This window comes from Ochotona princeps, chromosome 14, assembly GCF_030435755.1.
Source record: "Ochotona princeps isolate mOchPri1 chromosome 14, mOchPri1.hap1, whole genome shotgun sequence".
Lineage (NCBI taxonomy): Eukaryota > Metazoa > Chordata > Mammalia > Lagomorpha > Ochotonidae > Ochotona > Ochotona princeps.
The window spans coordinates 52,490,839-52,508,129 of record NC_080845.1 but is presented as its reverse complement, the minus strand read 5'-3'; the positions used below and the strand labels follow the sequence as shown (position 1 = coordinate 52,508,129).

At 38.1% G+C, this 17,291-nt stretch overlaps 1 protein-coding gene across 17 annotated transcripts in view; it reads right to left on the bottom strand.

Annotated features, from left to right (window-relative positions):
- Positions 1–17,291, bottom strand: part of PTPRD (protein tyrosine phosphatase receptor type D) — a 1,483,320-nt gene that overhangs the window by 189,047 nt on the left and 1,276,982 nt on the right. The window lies entirely within an intron of this gene.

Below are 17,291 nucleotides of genomic sequence, written 5' to 3'. Positions count from 1 at the left end.
CTGCAATGGCCAGAGTTGAGCTGATCCAAAGCCAGTTTTTCCCAGGTCTCCCACAGGAGTGCAGGGTCCCAAGGTTTTATGCCATCCTCTGTGGCTTTCCCAGCCCACGAACAGGGAGTTGGATGGGAAATGGAAAAGCAAGGACAAGAACTATCGTCCATATGGGATCCTGGTGGTTACGGTGAGGATTTAGCCACTGAGCCATCTTGCCGAGCCCTAATGTAACTTTTTTTTATCTGTATAAGTAAACATGTACGTACATATAGTTGTGTACAGGAATTGTATAATCGAGGCCAGTATACCACGAAGTGAAGATACACTGCAGTGTATCTTCAGATGGACTTTCAATGCAACTGCTAAATAAATCTCAACAATAGCATGCTGTACTTTCTACCATTGTCTATCCCTGCAATGACATGACAAATTTCAATAGCAGAAAGATGGACTTGTGACTACTATTGTTACAATACAAGGGAAAACACTGATGTGGGAGAAGGGTAGTGTTAGAAGGGGAAATTCCTGAGCTGAAGAAATTGCTTCATGAAAAAAAATGTATATTTTTCTGTAATACACATTTCTATGAACTTCTTTAAGATAACTCATTTACCTGTCACTTACATTGCATTAGGTACCATAAATAAGCTAGAGATTTTAAAAGACTACAGAAGAATATGCACAGGTATATACAAATGCTCCACCATTTTATATAAGCAATTTGAGCATCTGCAAATTTGGGGATACACAGGGAATGGGGGAGTTCTTGGAAAAATCGCCCAAAGATATCCAGACACCTACGTACGTACGTATATATGTGAAACACCAACCAATGTTTTTGAAACTGGGGTGTGACATCTGGAGACATTAGAGGAAATTTTCTTTTCACCCTGGGCAACAAAGCCAGGAACTAAAATAACAATAAAAAATTTTAAAAAGATACAGTTAACTTAAAGATTTATTTTATTTTTATTAGAAAGTCAGATACACAGAGAGGAGGAGAGACAGAGAGGTAGATCTTCCACCCGATGATTCATTCCCCAAGTGACCACAATGGCAGGAGCTGTGTTGATCCAAAGTCAGATGTCAGGAGTCCCTTCTGGGTCTCCCACATGGATACAGGGTCCCCAGGCTTTAGGCCATCCTTGACTGCTTTCCCAGGCCATAAGCAGGTAGCTGGATGGGAAGTGGAGCTGCTGGACACGAACCAGCTCCCATATGGGATCCTGGTGCATGAGAGGCGAGGACTTTAGCCACTAGGCTACTGAGTTGGGCTGGAAACTGTTAATGTAAGTTGAAAGATGTGTTTTTTCCAAACAAGGAATACTCTGTTTTGTTCATGTAAACATTAATGCATCACCAACCAAGGAGAAAACCATAGTGACAAAACGTCAGGAACAGGGTTAAGAATAGAATTTCAACATGACCATAAGACTTCAAGAAAAGTTAATTTTTTAAAAATGGGATGAGGAGTACCCTGTAAATAATTATGCTAACCCAATTTTAATTTCATCAGGTGGTGGTTTACATTTTTTAAGTTTTGTCAATGATATTCACATATTTGGCATGTTCCTGATATTGCAAAAAAAAAAAAAAAAAAAAAGGAGAACACAAACATTAATAGCTACTGGTCCACACATTTTGTCAAGCATTTCATTCAGCAGTTATTGGCCAAAAAAAAAAATGCTGCAAAAGATAAAAATAATTTGCCTCAAATACTCCAAAACCAATTCTATAGACTTCTCTCTACAAAACAGAGTTTCTGAGAAAGCTTTATGGTGCATATCATTATTGTTCTATTCCAGTTTTTAAAGAAACTAGCTTTTTGAGGCCAGCATGCGGCAGAGCGTATTAGAATATCACCTGTGCAGCCAGCATCTCATGTGAGAATGACAATCCGTGCCCATGCTGCTCCACTTCCAATACAGCTCCTTATTAGCGCTCGTGGAGAGGCCATCATGAATGACCTAAGCTCCCTTGAGGGAGACGCAGATGGAGTTCGATGCCCTGACTTCATCCTGGCCTAGTCCGCTCATGTGGGGGAATAAATCCGCTGATGGAAGACCTCTTTCTTTGTGCCTCTCCCTTTCTACAGCTCTGATTTTCTAATAAAAAAAAAACCTTTTAAGAAAAATAACAGTGACATAGATGAAGAAACCATTCACCTTGGGAAGTGAGTGGTTTATGTCCTTCCCAGGACACTATTCCCCTTCCATTGGGTTTCGCTACTAGGCATATTTTCATGCACAAATATTGCTCTGTTAATCACGACACTACATCCACAAATCCATCTCTCTGAAGTACCAAGCCAATATTCAGTCCTGCTCAGTGGCTTAAGATTGTTGAGTCACCTAGTAAAGACTCCTACTAAAGGAATCTGGATTTAATAATCATTTATGAAACAAATGAAGCCCTCATCTGGGGGCTAGCTGATAAAAGTGACTTGTGCCCTCCCAAAAGTAGCCTACTGTATTTGGGTAACCTTTCTTTTCCTTTTTGGATCATAAAAGACACCCCAGAGACTCCTTTTCATACACACAAGTGCACAACAATGATAATCTTTCTTGCATACTAATCGAATAGAGTATAAGAAGCATTCCTTTCTTATTTTTAATAAGGGTAATTAAATTCTATCCTTCCTCCCTTAGCTCAGAATTCCTTTGAATGCATTTTCTTCATTAAAATTTCATGAGAAACATCGCAATGTAAGAGACTGAAATAGCCAGAGCTGTTACAGGTTGACAGTTGTGGCTTGTTTCCAATTTGACTGTCAGGTATTTGGCAATAAAACTCAGTATTCAACATAAAATGAACTGTAGAAATAATGAAATTTCTAATTGGAATGCTTATCTCAGCGGGTGTAGTTTAGGAGATGTTAATTGCTTTTTTTCACCAACTACATTTATTGGTGATTTACAGAAAACTATCTTGGATATTGATAATGTCAGTTGCTACAGTTCATCAACTATGTCACCAAGAACTTGGTAATCACATCAACATTCCTAATACCTTAACCACATAAACAAACTTTCACAGGAAAAAAACAGCTATCAAAAATTAACAAATCGTCAATACGTTTGAAGCTTTGAGCTTACTTTTACACGGGGAGAAAAGAAAAACATTTTGTCCTATTCATTAGTGTGCTCATTAAGCTTTAAAATGCCTTACTTATCACCACACCATATTAATATTCAATCATGCAGAATTAGCTACTAATTCATCAGCCATTTAAATCAGACTTGACCTTCACAAAGCCATTTGCCCTGTCATTTTGAGAGGCCATTAAAGGGCAGATTACTACTTTCTTGTGCTTAGTGAATCGTACAGTCATATGTATTTTGTTTGGCATGGCAGTTATAACAGACCTGGAAATATAGTACTTTCTTTGGATCTGTTTGTGTCTTAATGAAATATGCTGATATGAGACTTCCATTTCCATTAATGAAAGAGAAAAATGAATGTCAGCATTTTCCAGAGTTAATTTCCCACAGCTATAGAATTTGCTCACAGCTGCTGACCAATGTAGGATATGAATGGGATCTACCCTTCTGCAGCGGCATATCTTAGCTATCTGGGAATGATCAACTAAAAACTTTTGCATAATCTGCTCAGTTAAAAGGCTTTCACTGATCATCCACAAATGGTTTTAATGAGGCTTTATTGTCACTTCAATTCCACAAACACTGAGTCTCTCATATTTGCAAGAAAACCACAAAACTCTGAATTGGCAGCTATAGGTATATGTACACGCATGTGTGTGTGTGTGTATCCTCAAGCAGTTCTTAATCTTTATTAGCTTCTAACAGAATGAATGCAACCTAACTACACTAACTCTGATTCCAAATGAAAGAGGCTTTCACTACTTTTTTTTAAATTTCTTTTTTCTGGTGAGGTTGTCAGGGAAAGTTGGAGAGGCAGAGAACTCTCCAATCTACTGGCTCACATCCCCAGATGCCACAAGGAACTGGCACTGGGCTGGTGCTGCAACCAGGACACAAGAACACAACCCGAGTGTCCAACCTAAGCAGCAGAAACTCAATCACGAGGGCCATGGTCATTGCCTCCCAGTCTTCATATTGGTGGGAAGCCTGGGTCAGGATCTGAGGCACCCTGACAAGGAATATGGATATCTTAATTAGTAGTCAAATCCTATTCCTTTAAAGATGACAATGTAGGACTGTTTACCATACACCAGAGAAGAAATGCAAACATTCAATTTTATCATAAATATGTTTATGAAGAAAAATGTTTTCAATAATCAATGCCTTGCTCCTCCAAATGCAGTATTAAAAAGATTAGGCAACTACACCTAGGCATTTTGCACCACCAACAATATAAAAATTTCAGCAACAAGGCCAGCACAGTAAAATGAAATGAGACTCTAGGGGAAGAGAAAAGCAGATTGAAAACTTGAAGAATCGTCCTTTGGATTTTTTTTCTGAATGCAAAGCAATCCTTAGTGGCTCTTCTGTAGAAATCCCCATTGGTGTTACCATGTGGAAGTGGAAACTCCCATAAAAATAAGCTCATTGAGGGCCCGGCGTGGCCTAGTGGCTAAAGTCCTCGCCTTGAACGCCCGGGGATCCCATATGGGCGCCAGCTCTAATCCTGGCAGCTCCACTTCCCATCCAGCTCCCTGCTTGTGGCCTGGGAAAGCAGTCCAGGACGGCCCAAAGATTTGGAACCCTGAAACCCTCGTGGGAGACCTGGAAGAGGTTCCCGGCTTCAGATCGGCGCAGAACCGGCCGTTGCGCTCCTTTGGGGAGTGAATCATTGGACGGAAGATCTTCCTCTCTGTATATTTGACTTTGTAATAAAAATAAATAAATCTTAAAAAAAAATAAGCTCATGGAGAGTAGGAGTTTTGTATTTTCCCTTGGTAATCTTCCCAATGTCCAATAAAAAATCATACTGGGACATGGTGAGGATGCCTTACATCTTTTAGTTTTATGTGACTAGTAAATGATTTCCACTGGTTGAGGTATAAGCACTTTGATCCTTCTTTAACTGATTTAATCTGCCATGAGAGCAATTGCAACTTAGTTCTTGCATTCTTCACTTCTCTGGAGGCCTTCCCTCATCTGTAGTTGTAAGTTTTTACAAGGACAGAAACCAAATGTGAACACAATAAACTGAAAGCAATGTCTTAGAATATGTAGCCATATTCTACCTTTATCCTATCTATAGAGTAACAGAATTCATGTTGTTCAAATCAATGACAAAAAATACACGTGTATGTTGAGATACACGCTTGGTTATTCTGTTGACATGCATAAAGACTTCTTAGTGGAAATCCTAAGGCTTCAGGAATTTATGACAGAATTGGACACAGATAAAAATTCTCTTCTTTAAAGCATCTGGGAAGTTTCCATTAGCATAAGAAATAAAGGAAAATGTTAGAGTCACAATATGCTGAATATATTCTTAAATACAGAGGAACAGGTGGGAGGAGAGAGGGAAGGAAAGTTTCCTGTTAGAAAAATAGTTCTATTCTACACAATATAAAGGGAGTGGGTTTTTACATCTAAGAAAGAGTCCAAATTGAAGTGAGGAATTACATATACAATGTACTACATAGTAAAGAAAAGGAATATAAAAGTAATTTAAAAAACCTATGGGATAGTCAACAATAGATGGCATCATTCATTCTACAAATACTGACTGAAGACCTCCTGTGTGCCAGACTGGGACAAGCACTGGGAATAAAGTAATCTATAAAGTCCTCATACTGTTGTGATTTAATTTTATCTGTGGGATAATGAGATTTTTGGGGAATGAGAGTAGGATCCAGCTCAAAGACAGGCTGACTGAAGGAGTCAGTGCATTAAATCTGTCTGTTTCGAGCATTTGCACAATTTCAACACGTGTAGTCAAATCTATGCCAAGTTCCAGTGACATGTCTAAATAGAACAGATGCATGTGCTTCTATGACTGGACATAACAATAATTGCATTTAAAAACTGCAAAGAGGCTGGGCCTGGCGGCGTGGCCTAGCAGCTAAAGTCCTCGCCTTGAAAGCCCCGGGTTCCCATACGGGCGCCGGTTCTAATCCCGGCAGCTCCACTTCCCATCCAGCTCCCTGCTTGTGGCCTGGGAAAGCAGTCGAGGACGGCCCAATGCATTGGGACACTGCACCTGCGTGGGAGACCTGGAAGAGGTTCCTGGTTCCCGGCTTCGGATCGGTGCGCACCGGCCTGTTGTGGCTCGCTTGGGGAGTGAATCATTTGACGGTAGATCTTCCTCTCTGTCTCTCCTCCTCTCTGTATATCCGGCTTTCCAATAATAATAATAAATAAATAAATAAATAAACTGCAAAGAGGAAACATGCCATGCAGGCATTAAGAGGCAGGGATTATCCAGACAAGTGAGTGGATATACAGGGTAGTAATCTCTTCAAAGCTTGAAAATATCCTCCTTTCTCCTTTTCAGCATATTTTTAGGATCCTTGACAACATCTTGGTTAATCAACAATATACAGACAATTCACACTGTGAGACAATTAGTTCCCAGTGATTGCCTTTTTTTTTCAAAAGATAGAAGTGCTTGGGATGGCAATGCCTAATGATAAATGACTTCAAACACTGGAACTAGGGCTGACATGGAGGCTCAGCAGGTTCAGCTGTTGCCCATGATGTCTGATCCTGTTTTGGAATGCTGGTTTGAATCTTTGAGACTCTGTTATCAGTTCAGCTCCCTGTTAATGTACCTGGGAAGGTGGTGGAACATATTCCAGGTTGTTGGACCGATACCACCCACATGGAACACCTAGAAGGAATTCCTGGTTCCTGGTTTTGAGCTGGCCCAGCTTTGGCCAATGCTGTCTTTTCGAGAGTGAACCAATAGATGGGTTTTCTCTCTGTCTTTCAGAGTCACTCTATCTTTCAAATACACTAAAAATAAATAAATAAATGAAATTGCTTCTAAAATAAACAGTAAGACCAACTGTTTTACACACACACACACACACACACACACACACAGAGTCATGGGAAAAAAATAAGGATTCTTTGAAGGGAGTAGATCATAAGAATCCTATACAGTTCTTTGTTAAACTATACAGCTTTTTCAAAAGATTTTTGAAAGGATAGTGTTGTAAAATAGTAAATAAAGCCACTGGCTGTGATATCAGCATCCATATGCACAGCAGTTTTAACCCTGGCTGCTCCATTTTCAACTCAGCTCCCTGCTGATGGCCTGGGCAAAGCAGCACACAATGGTCCATGGGAGACCTAGAAGAAGCCCCTGGCTCCTGGCTCCTGGCTCCTGGCTTCAGCCTGGAACAAGCCCAGCGGTTGCAGCTATCTGAAGTGTGAACTAGTGATGGAAGATACCTCTCAATTTCTGTGTGTGTTCTTCTCTTCCTGTAACTATGGCTTTCATGTAAATAAACAAATATTTTTTAAAATTTAAAAAGATGAAGCCTAAATCTCCAGCTCCCTCCCTCTTAGTGCAAATAATCCTTACTCTAAGTGAAATAAACCAGAGAGAAAAAGAAAAATATCACACATTTTCTCTTATTTGTGGATGTTAATATATAAAATAAGAAACTGTGATGTGTTATTGTTTGGTATATAGTAACAAATATTACTTCTTTGATTCATACTGTTTGCATGACAATATTCTTTCCCATTTTGACCAATGCTATGAACCCCTCATTTTGTGATGGTAATTCTGTTTTCAAGAAAAAATTCTACGTATGTGCAGCTGCAGAGTGGCTACATACTAAGTGAAATGTAACATACTGTTAAACATGATTACATTCCAAATCTATGGAAATAAACATAACCAGAAAAAGAAAAAGCCTAGAACTCAGACTTCTGTGTTCTTTATTCAGACACTTCTTCACACCCAGAAACAACTGCTTGGGGAAAAATGCTATAATTGAAGAAACATTCTATCCTACTTACCATAGGTCTATTAATTGTCTGGCTCTAGAAGCAGAGAAATGTTTCAACACATTCACAGGCATGACAGAAAGGAATTTTGTCATGTTAGAAAAATGCAACATTTTAAATGCTACAATGTACTGCATTTTCAGTGTCTCTATTCCGCAAAGGTCTGAGCTTTGAAGTGCTTGCTTGCTAAAGGGGTCACAGTCATTTTCCAAATCTGTAAGATGAAGAGTCAGCAAAATCAAGTTCACTCATTCCAGGTCACATCTATGGTCAAGATTAAAGAGATTCTTTTAGGTATATCTTCAGCCTATCTGACTTTCTAAAATCCCATTTCATTTAGGTCAATTGCTTATCTTCAAATATTCATCATGGGTAATTATACAACTTTAACTTGGAGTCAATTCAAGATGGAAGGTACAACAAAAATTGTTAACATCTGATAATCTTTTATTTATTTTTTAAGTGTAGAGGAGTAGATATTAATGTTTCAAAGCCTGTAATAACAGTTTAACATAGTTCTACATTACAAAAGCTCAACTTCGATACTTAACAATTGGCTTCCCCACCATTCAGAATTGGTTCCTACCATGTCTGCCAATCAATAAAAGCAAGATGAAGAATGAATACAAGTTTAAATAGATGGTGCTCAAATTCAGGATTCTCTCCTTAACGCCCCTGTAATTTCTAACTATGTAGAAAGGGTTTAAAACATCAGGACTTCTGCCATCAACAGATATCCAGAGACACTGAACAGACCAGAAAACCAGGCATGAGTGGCACTAACATTTCCATCTTCCGATCGGAAGCCACTCAGACTTCTCCTATAGAATGGGGCTTACAGGATCTGTCCAGGACAGAGATCACTGTCTCAGGCTGGAAGGCAGAGGGTTACCTATCGCAGCCTCTGCTACTTTGTTAAACAACGATGCATTTTCAAGTCACTGTCTCATAGAATGAATCAGCTTACAGACAGCAACCAATTTCTTTTCAGAATATAGTTCCTGAAGAGGGAAGAAGAACACCCTTAATTCTTTTCTTAAAGAAAGCAATGTAAATAACTCTTTTATTCTCACCATTCCAGATGGCAGAAGGATATACTTTGTATTATTTTGACATCATGACCATATTATTCAAACTCAATCTTCCTGCAAGTTAATTTAATAAGGTACTGAAAACAGAAAAATAAAAAGCAACACAAAATAAAATAAAGCTAAATACATGTTTTATAGCAAAGTTGGGCTCCTGAGCCTTTATCAAAACGATAAGCATATGAATGAAATTAAAAAACATCAAATATTTTTAATTATAAGTCAAAGCTCTTCTAACTTAGAAATTTTTAAAAGAAGGAGAAAATGACCAGTTAATCAATGATATTCCAGTATTTAGTAAATATAAGGTCTTGTCGCCCAAAACTAATTATAAAGAAGAACGAATGTTTATTCCAAAGTCCATGTTCAAATTATTATATACAGATGGCATGTTTGTCACAATCTGGCTATGAATCAATTAAGGAAGACTTTGTGTCACAGTAGATTTAGGTATCCCTTAAGGGCAGTGATTGCATAACAAGGACTGTCATACAATTATGCCACGGAAGAATAGAAAATTAGACAATGATAAGGTGATAGAAGTCCTACTACTATCTATTAACTGTGCAGCATGTAAGCTAGCTACCAACTCAGTATTTCAGAGCAAAACTCCATTTTATGAAGTATTCTCCACATATTGAGGAGTTTTTAAGTCACTCTTCCCACAAACTAAAACAAACATATTTACATACAATGTAAGCAACTACCCTACAGACTACAAGGTAATGCCTCCATAGTAGGACTCAGGCACCAGTAAGATCGAATTCGCATCTGAGAATGTAATAACTGCAAATTTACATTGGATTAAGTCAGTTAATCCACACTGAACAAGAGGGGATTCTTTTATCGGCTTTAGTAATCGATCACTATCTTTGTGACTTAAGCATTCATGACATTAAAAATAACAGAAGTATCTTCATATATCTTGCCAGATTAGTAGAGTTTGGTATTTAAATGAATATTTAGAAGTCTGGGAAAATGTTATTCTCTAATTGGGAATGCAGATGTCATAAGATAATAAAACCCAATAATCACCCAATTTTATAAATCTCATTGTTTTCATTTAATTTACCAAAATAAAAAAGTGTTATAATATATATTATATATATATACCCATCCAAACATGTGCCTTACTTTAAGTATTATAATTTGTAATGACTTAAAGTAAGTTCATACTGAAGTCATAATATGACTTTTATTTTTTCAAAAGCATGGAGCTTTTAAAGTTTCAAAATCTTGGTTCTTACATTTTACACAGAAAACTGGAAAATAGGAGGAGGGAACTGGATTTGGTTCTTGCCTTCATTGTTTGCTGGCATTGTATAAACGAGGAAGTGTTAAGGAGCTTTAATCTCATAAGACAAAAAAAAGCAATTTACACTACCTCCTTATTGTAATCAGGTGCACATAAGTAAATATTCTAAGCCATCAAATGTTACGTAAAAAGAAAACCATTATCAACTATGTGGTAGTACAATAAAACTACAGGGACTGCAATAAACACTTGATATTAAATGTTTATAGATGAAAGAAAACTGTTTTAAACAATTATTCATATGCTTTTTGTGTAAACACATTAAGTCATATCTTTCCTAAGTGTGAGAATTGGGAAAGGCTGGGACAGCAACACATATAACTGATAACAATGGCTACTGCCAGCTGTTGGTTTCTGCACCCCAGTCTCCAGAAAGGAAATCAAGCTTTTTAGAGAAACAACTGACTCCAGCCTGCAGAGGCACCAGAAATGTACCAGACACTTCCGGGAATTATTCCTTATATATGAAACACAGCAATGTGATCCCTCATGGGAGACCAGGAAGAAGATTCAGGCTCCAAGCTTCAGATGGACCTAGCTCCAGCAGTTGTGGTCACTTGGCGAGCGAACCAATGAATGGAAGATATTTCCATCGCTCCCTCTCTCTGTACATCTGGCTTTCCAACTTAAATAAATAAACAAATCTTTAAAAATAACAACATCAAATAAAAAAAATGTAGCTGGATGTACGCAGATATTCTTGCAACATTTCTGAAAAATATCGCTAAGTATAAATGACATTTCAACAGTTATTATCAACGTGGCACCAATGACGATAACATGAAAAAAATTTAGATTTCGGAAATAAGTAAATTCCTGTAAAATTAATAGAACCAACGACGTCATTCTCAACCATGATCAATAACGAAAAACGTAAGAATTCAAGGGGTAAAGCTCAAGAAAATAATCAGAGAAATAAATATTTCAATGAAGTTACTCCATGCTTTTGGTTTTAACTTAAAGCATCAAAAAAGTAATACAAATGTAACTCAGCTGTCTGAGAAAGTTTACAATAAAAAGTGAGTTTCCTGATGATGTGTTATCCAACTATGGTGTTACCAGGTCAACAGAACAGTTTTAGAAATCCAAGCATGATTTCCTTTTTTTTTTTAAAAGATTTATTCATTTTATTACAGCCAGATATACACAGAGGAGGAGAGACAGAGAGGAAGATCTTCCGTCCAATGAATGATTCACTCCTCAAGTGAGCCGCAACGGGCCGGTGCGCACCGATCCGATGCCGGGAACCTGGAACCTCTTCCGGGTCTCCCACACGGGTGCAGTGTCCCAATGCATTGGGCCGTCCTCAACCGCTTTCCCAGGCCACAAGCAGGGAGCTGAATGGGAAGTGGAGCTGCCGGGATTAGAATCGGCGCCCATATGGGATCCCGGGGCATTCAAGGCGAGGACTTTAGCCGCTAGGCCATGCCGCCAGGCCCCAAGCATGATTTCTTAAGACAAATTTGCAATATTTTCAGGAACAGAAACCAGGTAACACTTCTGTTCAATTCTTGGTGTTGCAAATGTCAGTAAGACAACAAAGTCCAATAAATCAAAAATCTCATTGCTTTCTGTTAGCTTTGGTTTACAAAGAAACAAGTGTCATGATACCCTATCCTTCATCCAAATATTTGGCTTACTTTGAATACGAAAATAATTAACTACTCCACAGATATCTGTATTACCATTATAATGACTTTTGGTAGGGGGAAGCAAGGATGTAGGTTTCGCATATTATGTCTGACTTTTTAGAAAGAACACTTGCAAAAGCTAAAACTCTAACCTGTTCAAATGAAATAAGGCAAAGAAAACACCCAAAGCAAAATATGCTTAGTCAAATGAGACTAAAGCCAGCTCAGAGCAGCCCCTTCATATCCACTCCTAACAAGAATGCATGAAAGAAAAATGACCGTTATCCCACAGACTTTCATAATTCACAGGAGCTGGGGTAAGAGGACCAAGTCCCAAAATAAAATAATGCAGATATAGCCCACGTTTCTGAAGGGAACATTTTAATGTTTTACTTTACTCAGTGGCAAATATCATAGTTTTGTTGGAAAAGTATGTCAATATTTTTTAGGAGAAGGTATAATCTGAAGGAATTATTCGCAGGTATTTAAAGGATACTTAAAAAATAAAGGGATCAAATGTTTAATAGAAGTATGTAGTGCATATTAGATCCTTCACTACAAAGAACAAAACTACAAGGAGGGGATTTTCTTACCAATAAAATAATTTTCATGTCAAGTCTGCCTAAATTCATCAATGAAGAATTACTAAATTAAATTAATTCAAAATTTTTTCAATGCTTTTCTTCAAACTGTATGGACTCACAGGCTGTCAAATCATAAATTGCACAAAACAGATACAGCTATGGCTTCTTTTTATAACTTTTGAATTATAGTATTACATACAAGATCAATAGCCCTTTCAATCGTGTTTGTGCTTTATCTCAGGGGTTTTGATATTTTTTGTTTTTATTTTCATTCTTTCAAAAAAAGTTTTATTTTTATTGTTCTTATTAATCTCCTCACTGACTCATAGGTCACACAGTAGCATCACTTACTTCAAGAAGCATTTTGAGGGTCTGGCACAATAGCCTAGTGGCTGAAGTTCTCACCTTACATGCGCCAGGATCCTATATAGGCAAAAGTTCATATCCCACTTGCTCCATTTCCCTTCCAGCTCCCTGATTATGACCTGAGAAAGCAGTAGAGGACAGCCCAAAGCCTTGGGACTCTGCACCCATATGGGGGACCTAGAAGAAGCTCTTGGCTCCTGACTTCGGATCAGCTTAGCTCTGTTGTGGCCACTTGGGGAGTCAATCAGCAGATGGAAGATCTTTTTCTCTGTCTCTCCTCCTCTCTGTAAATCCAACTTTCCAATAAAAAGAAATAAATCTTTTTTTAAAAAAAGAGCAGGGTTTTGATTTTTTTTTTCATTTTTAAAGTAACACATTGGTCATTCAGTAGCATGTTATTTAACTTTTATTTTTTTTTGTTGTTCCTGTTGTTGATTTTGTTGTATGGCTTCACATTTAAGGGGATGCATAGTAACTTTAAGACAGACTATCAGACCAAATGTGAGGATACAGCGCAATAAGTATCTCTACTTTCAAATCAGAAATGGACCCTCAATGAAACTGTTAAATATATCTTGACAATAGGATGCTGGACTCTGTCATTTTTCATACCTAAAATTCAGGATACACTTAAATAGCAGAATTACGGTCTTAAGACTGTTTATGAAGGAGTATACCAGTGTAGCGATATAGAGGAAATCAGTGCGGTGAAGAGGAAGTGGGTGGTAGGGCTAAGGGAAATCCCAGAGCCTATAGAACTGTATCATTAAATAATAAAATACATAAATTTAATAAAAATAAACTTAAAAGTAAATAAATAAGTGTTCCTGTTATATTTTCCTCTCTTCACGTAAACTTACCACTCAAAACAGTGTCAAAGTTAAAAGCAAGCTCACGGTATAGATATATTTATTAAGTGTGAGATACCACCAGTGCTACAACTTTATTCATAATGGGGTTAGACTTATGGAAATTAAACTAACAGAAATTAAACTAGTAGCAGAAACATGACCAGAAAGGGAACAAAACTTCCCTTTGAATGACATCACGTACCCTTTGCTACTAGATAGTAGAGTTATCAACCATCCACACAAATTCTAAAAGCTTTATGTTCTTCAAAAGTTCAAATCTAGCAAACCAGAATAGATGGAGGCCAAACCTGCGGGGGCACAAAATCAGCCTTTGTCCTAAAAGCAACCATTAGTGACAGACACATTTTAAAGTAAGTTTCAGCATGTGGGCAGTCAAGTGCTTACAGGCAGGTATGTGGATATATTTGTTATCAAATACGTATTTTGAAAAACAACATTTTCATACAATATGAAAGGATATATTGGGGAAGGCAGAGAAAAGAAAAGTGATAAAGGCAGATCATTTAGAAACCCACTGGACAGCCCAGTGCTAAGCTAAAGTTACAACAGGAAAGCTAGGGAAGGGACTGAGGTTACCTGCAAAGAGATGAGAGTAACGTGAATACCACAGGGCTCTGAACATGAGGAAGAAAAGGTGGATTATCAAGAACTGTGCTCTGGGCCCAGTGCAGCAGCACAGTGGCCAAAGTCCTTACCTATCACATGCCAGGAACCCATATGAGCACCAGTTCTATTCCCAGTGACCCTGCTTCCCTTCCAGCTCCTGTTTGTGGCCTGGGAAAGCAGTCGAGGACTGCCCAAAGCCTTGAGACCCTGCTCACACGTGGCAGACCCAGAAGAGTCTCCTGACTCCTGGCTTTGGATCAGCACAGCTCCGGCCGTTGTGGCTGCCTGGGGAGTGAATCAGCAGATAGAATATCTGTCTCTCCTCCTCTTTGTATAATTGAGTTTCCAATAAAAATAAAATAAGTCTTTTTTTTACAAAAAGAACTATGCTCCAAAATCATATGCAGGATGTGTAAAATCTATTTTCAGAAGTCCCTCCCTGTTGGCAACAATGCCATACATTTGAGGCACTTACGAAGTAGACTCTGCTAACATAAGACTGAATTGTCACTAGGGCAACAGCAGCACAGCGGAACCCAGCAGTAAGCACTAGGCAGGGAGCGCCAGGAGAGCACCAACCCACCTTTCCTTTCAGCATGGGGCAGAAGAAGCAGGTGCATTTCAACATGCACTCACTGTGTGGTTGCATTCAGGAGAAAATGAGAAAGGTCTGCTTCCCTCAGCACTAACCGGAATGGCTTGGGGATACCCATGGATTTTCAGCAGTGTTCTCCAAGAGCAGCTCAGTTTCTGCCTTCTAAAGAGCATATTGGTACAGCTGCCTACAGCCAGAAAAGAATGCACAAAATAAAACAGCACAGGACAGTTGTTGGGCGCTTGAATAAAAGGAAGAATTCAACTTTTAGTCCTACAAAAACACAGCAGTGAGAATCTACCTAAAGATAATTCATGGGTGTCATAATACATGGCATGCCAATTTAGCAGATTCAAGCTGCCAATGATAAGGCATTCAGAAGCAATGCAATAAACCTTTTCTCTTACTTATTGAAAACAGCCAGAGTTGCTCATTTTCATTTAGTTATAATAGACTGACATATTGTTATAAATTCAGGAAGCATGTAATATCTAATTCTTACAAAAGTGACAGTCACTTGACAAGCAAAAAAGTTATCTCAGTCTTTTCCTCATTGACATAGAGAGCTGACACATCCCATTGCTCTCCTTATAGCACAAGTGGATAGTTTTTATGTTTACTGCAAGATTAATGCACTTTCTGTTGCTCAGTGACAATGGCTATGAGGCTGCTGAGTAAATAACGAGTGTAAATTCACGAAAAGAACTAAGAGCATGCACTGATCTCTAAAATAACCAGTGCTCTCTAAGAGTTAGTGCTATAAAGATAAAATACTATACAGCACAGCTGTGTAAATTACATATGACAGGTGTCATAGGCAAATGATAATCAGATGGACAACTCTTATCACTTTTCAGGAAATCACTCAGAAGAATATAAAATCTAATCAAAAGTGTCTACTCAGTGAGAAACAGACATTTTCAACTTAGTCTTTTTTTCTCTAATAGTACATACACAATGGTGAACACGGGTTCGAAAACTAACAGACTTCCATTTGTTGAGAATCTAACAGATCATAACCTGGGATTTTGGAATCTAGACAATTCTGCTTCTTTGGTAATGTTGATAGGCATTTACTAAACCAGCCTTTTGGTTACCTATATTTTTAAGAGGAATTTATATTTATTTTTCTTTACTGTTACTTGACTCCTGAAGAACTAGATACTACAACTGGCTTCAGATTCCAACCTGTATAGGATATTATGATGTAGTAATTTTCAATTACTTCACTAAAAAAGGAAGATCACCGACTTTTCTCTGAGAACTGTTAAAAAACTTCCAATATAACTCACTTTTCCAAATATAATAAAGATCTGCAGTAAGCCAGTTTTGGATGCCACTCAAAGCAATAAGGAATGTCTCTTTGCCTGGAGAAATATAAACTGATTTCACTGACATACAAGTCAACAGAATCAACTCCTAGAATAGGTTAAAACAGAAAACGGGTCTGGATATCCTTTTCTAATAAAAAAGAATACCATGTGGTGAACTAAGCAAAGAATCACAGAATATATTTGTGAAGAAGCAGGTGTGAGCATTTTGTTCAGTTGGTTAGGCACCATTTGGGAGTATCTATCTAGTTCAAACCTGCCTCTATTTCTTATTCTAGTGTTCAGATAATGCATACTTGGGAGGCAGCAAGTGATGGGTGAAATGCTTGAGTTCCTGCTACTCCAATAAGACACATGCATTGAGTTTCTAGGTCCTGACTTTGGCATATCTGGTTGTAACGAGCATCTTATGAGTAAGCCAGCAGAGAGATCATCCTCTTTCTCAACAAAGACATGAGACTTTTTTTTTTAAAGGCAGAGACAGGTAGACTGACAGATTCCTTGTCCCCTGACACAGTTGCTGCTATGTCAGACCAGAGCTACAAATTAGGAACTTGATCTGGGTCTCCAACATGAGTGGTAGGGATGCAACTACTTAGATCATCACCCACTGCCCCCAGGAGATGCATTTCTGGGAAAGTGGAAACAAAAGCAGAGCTTGAACTCAAATCAGCCACACTGGTGTGAGATGTGGGTGGCTAAATAACTTTGTTAACTACTGTGCTAGACACACACTCCTAAATGAACTTATGTTAATAACACAGGACCTTACTGTCTACCCACGAATCCTATTGTCCGGTGAGAAGACAAAGCATGAACACTACAGTTCAAGGGAAAAAAAAGCAGAAAAAGCACAGATTATAACATTGTAGGTGGAGGGCTTGAAACTAAATACCTTTATTAACAAAGAATGAATCAGAGTTACAAACTAGAGTAATGGGAATGCATCTAAAATTTCAGGAACTGAAAAAAGATTATTATCATGTATTTTCTTATTAATCAATTCATATTTTT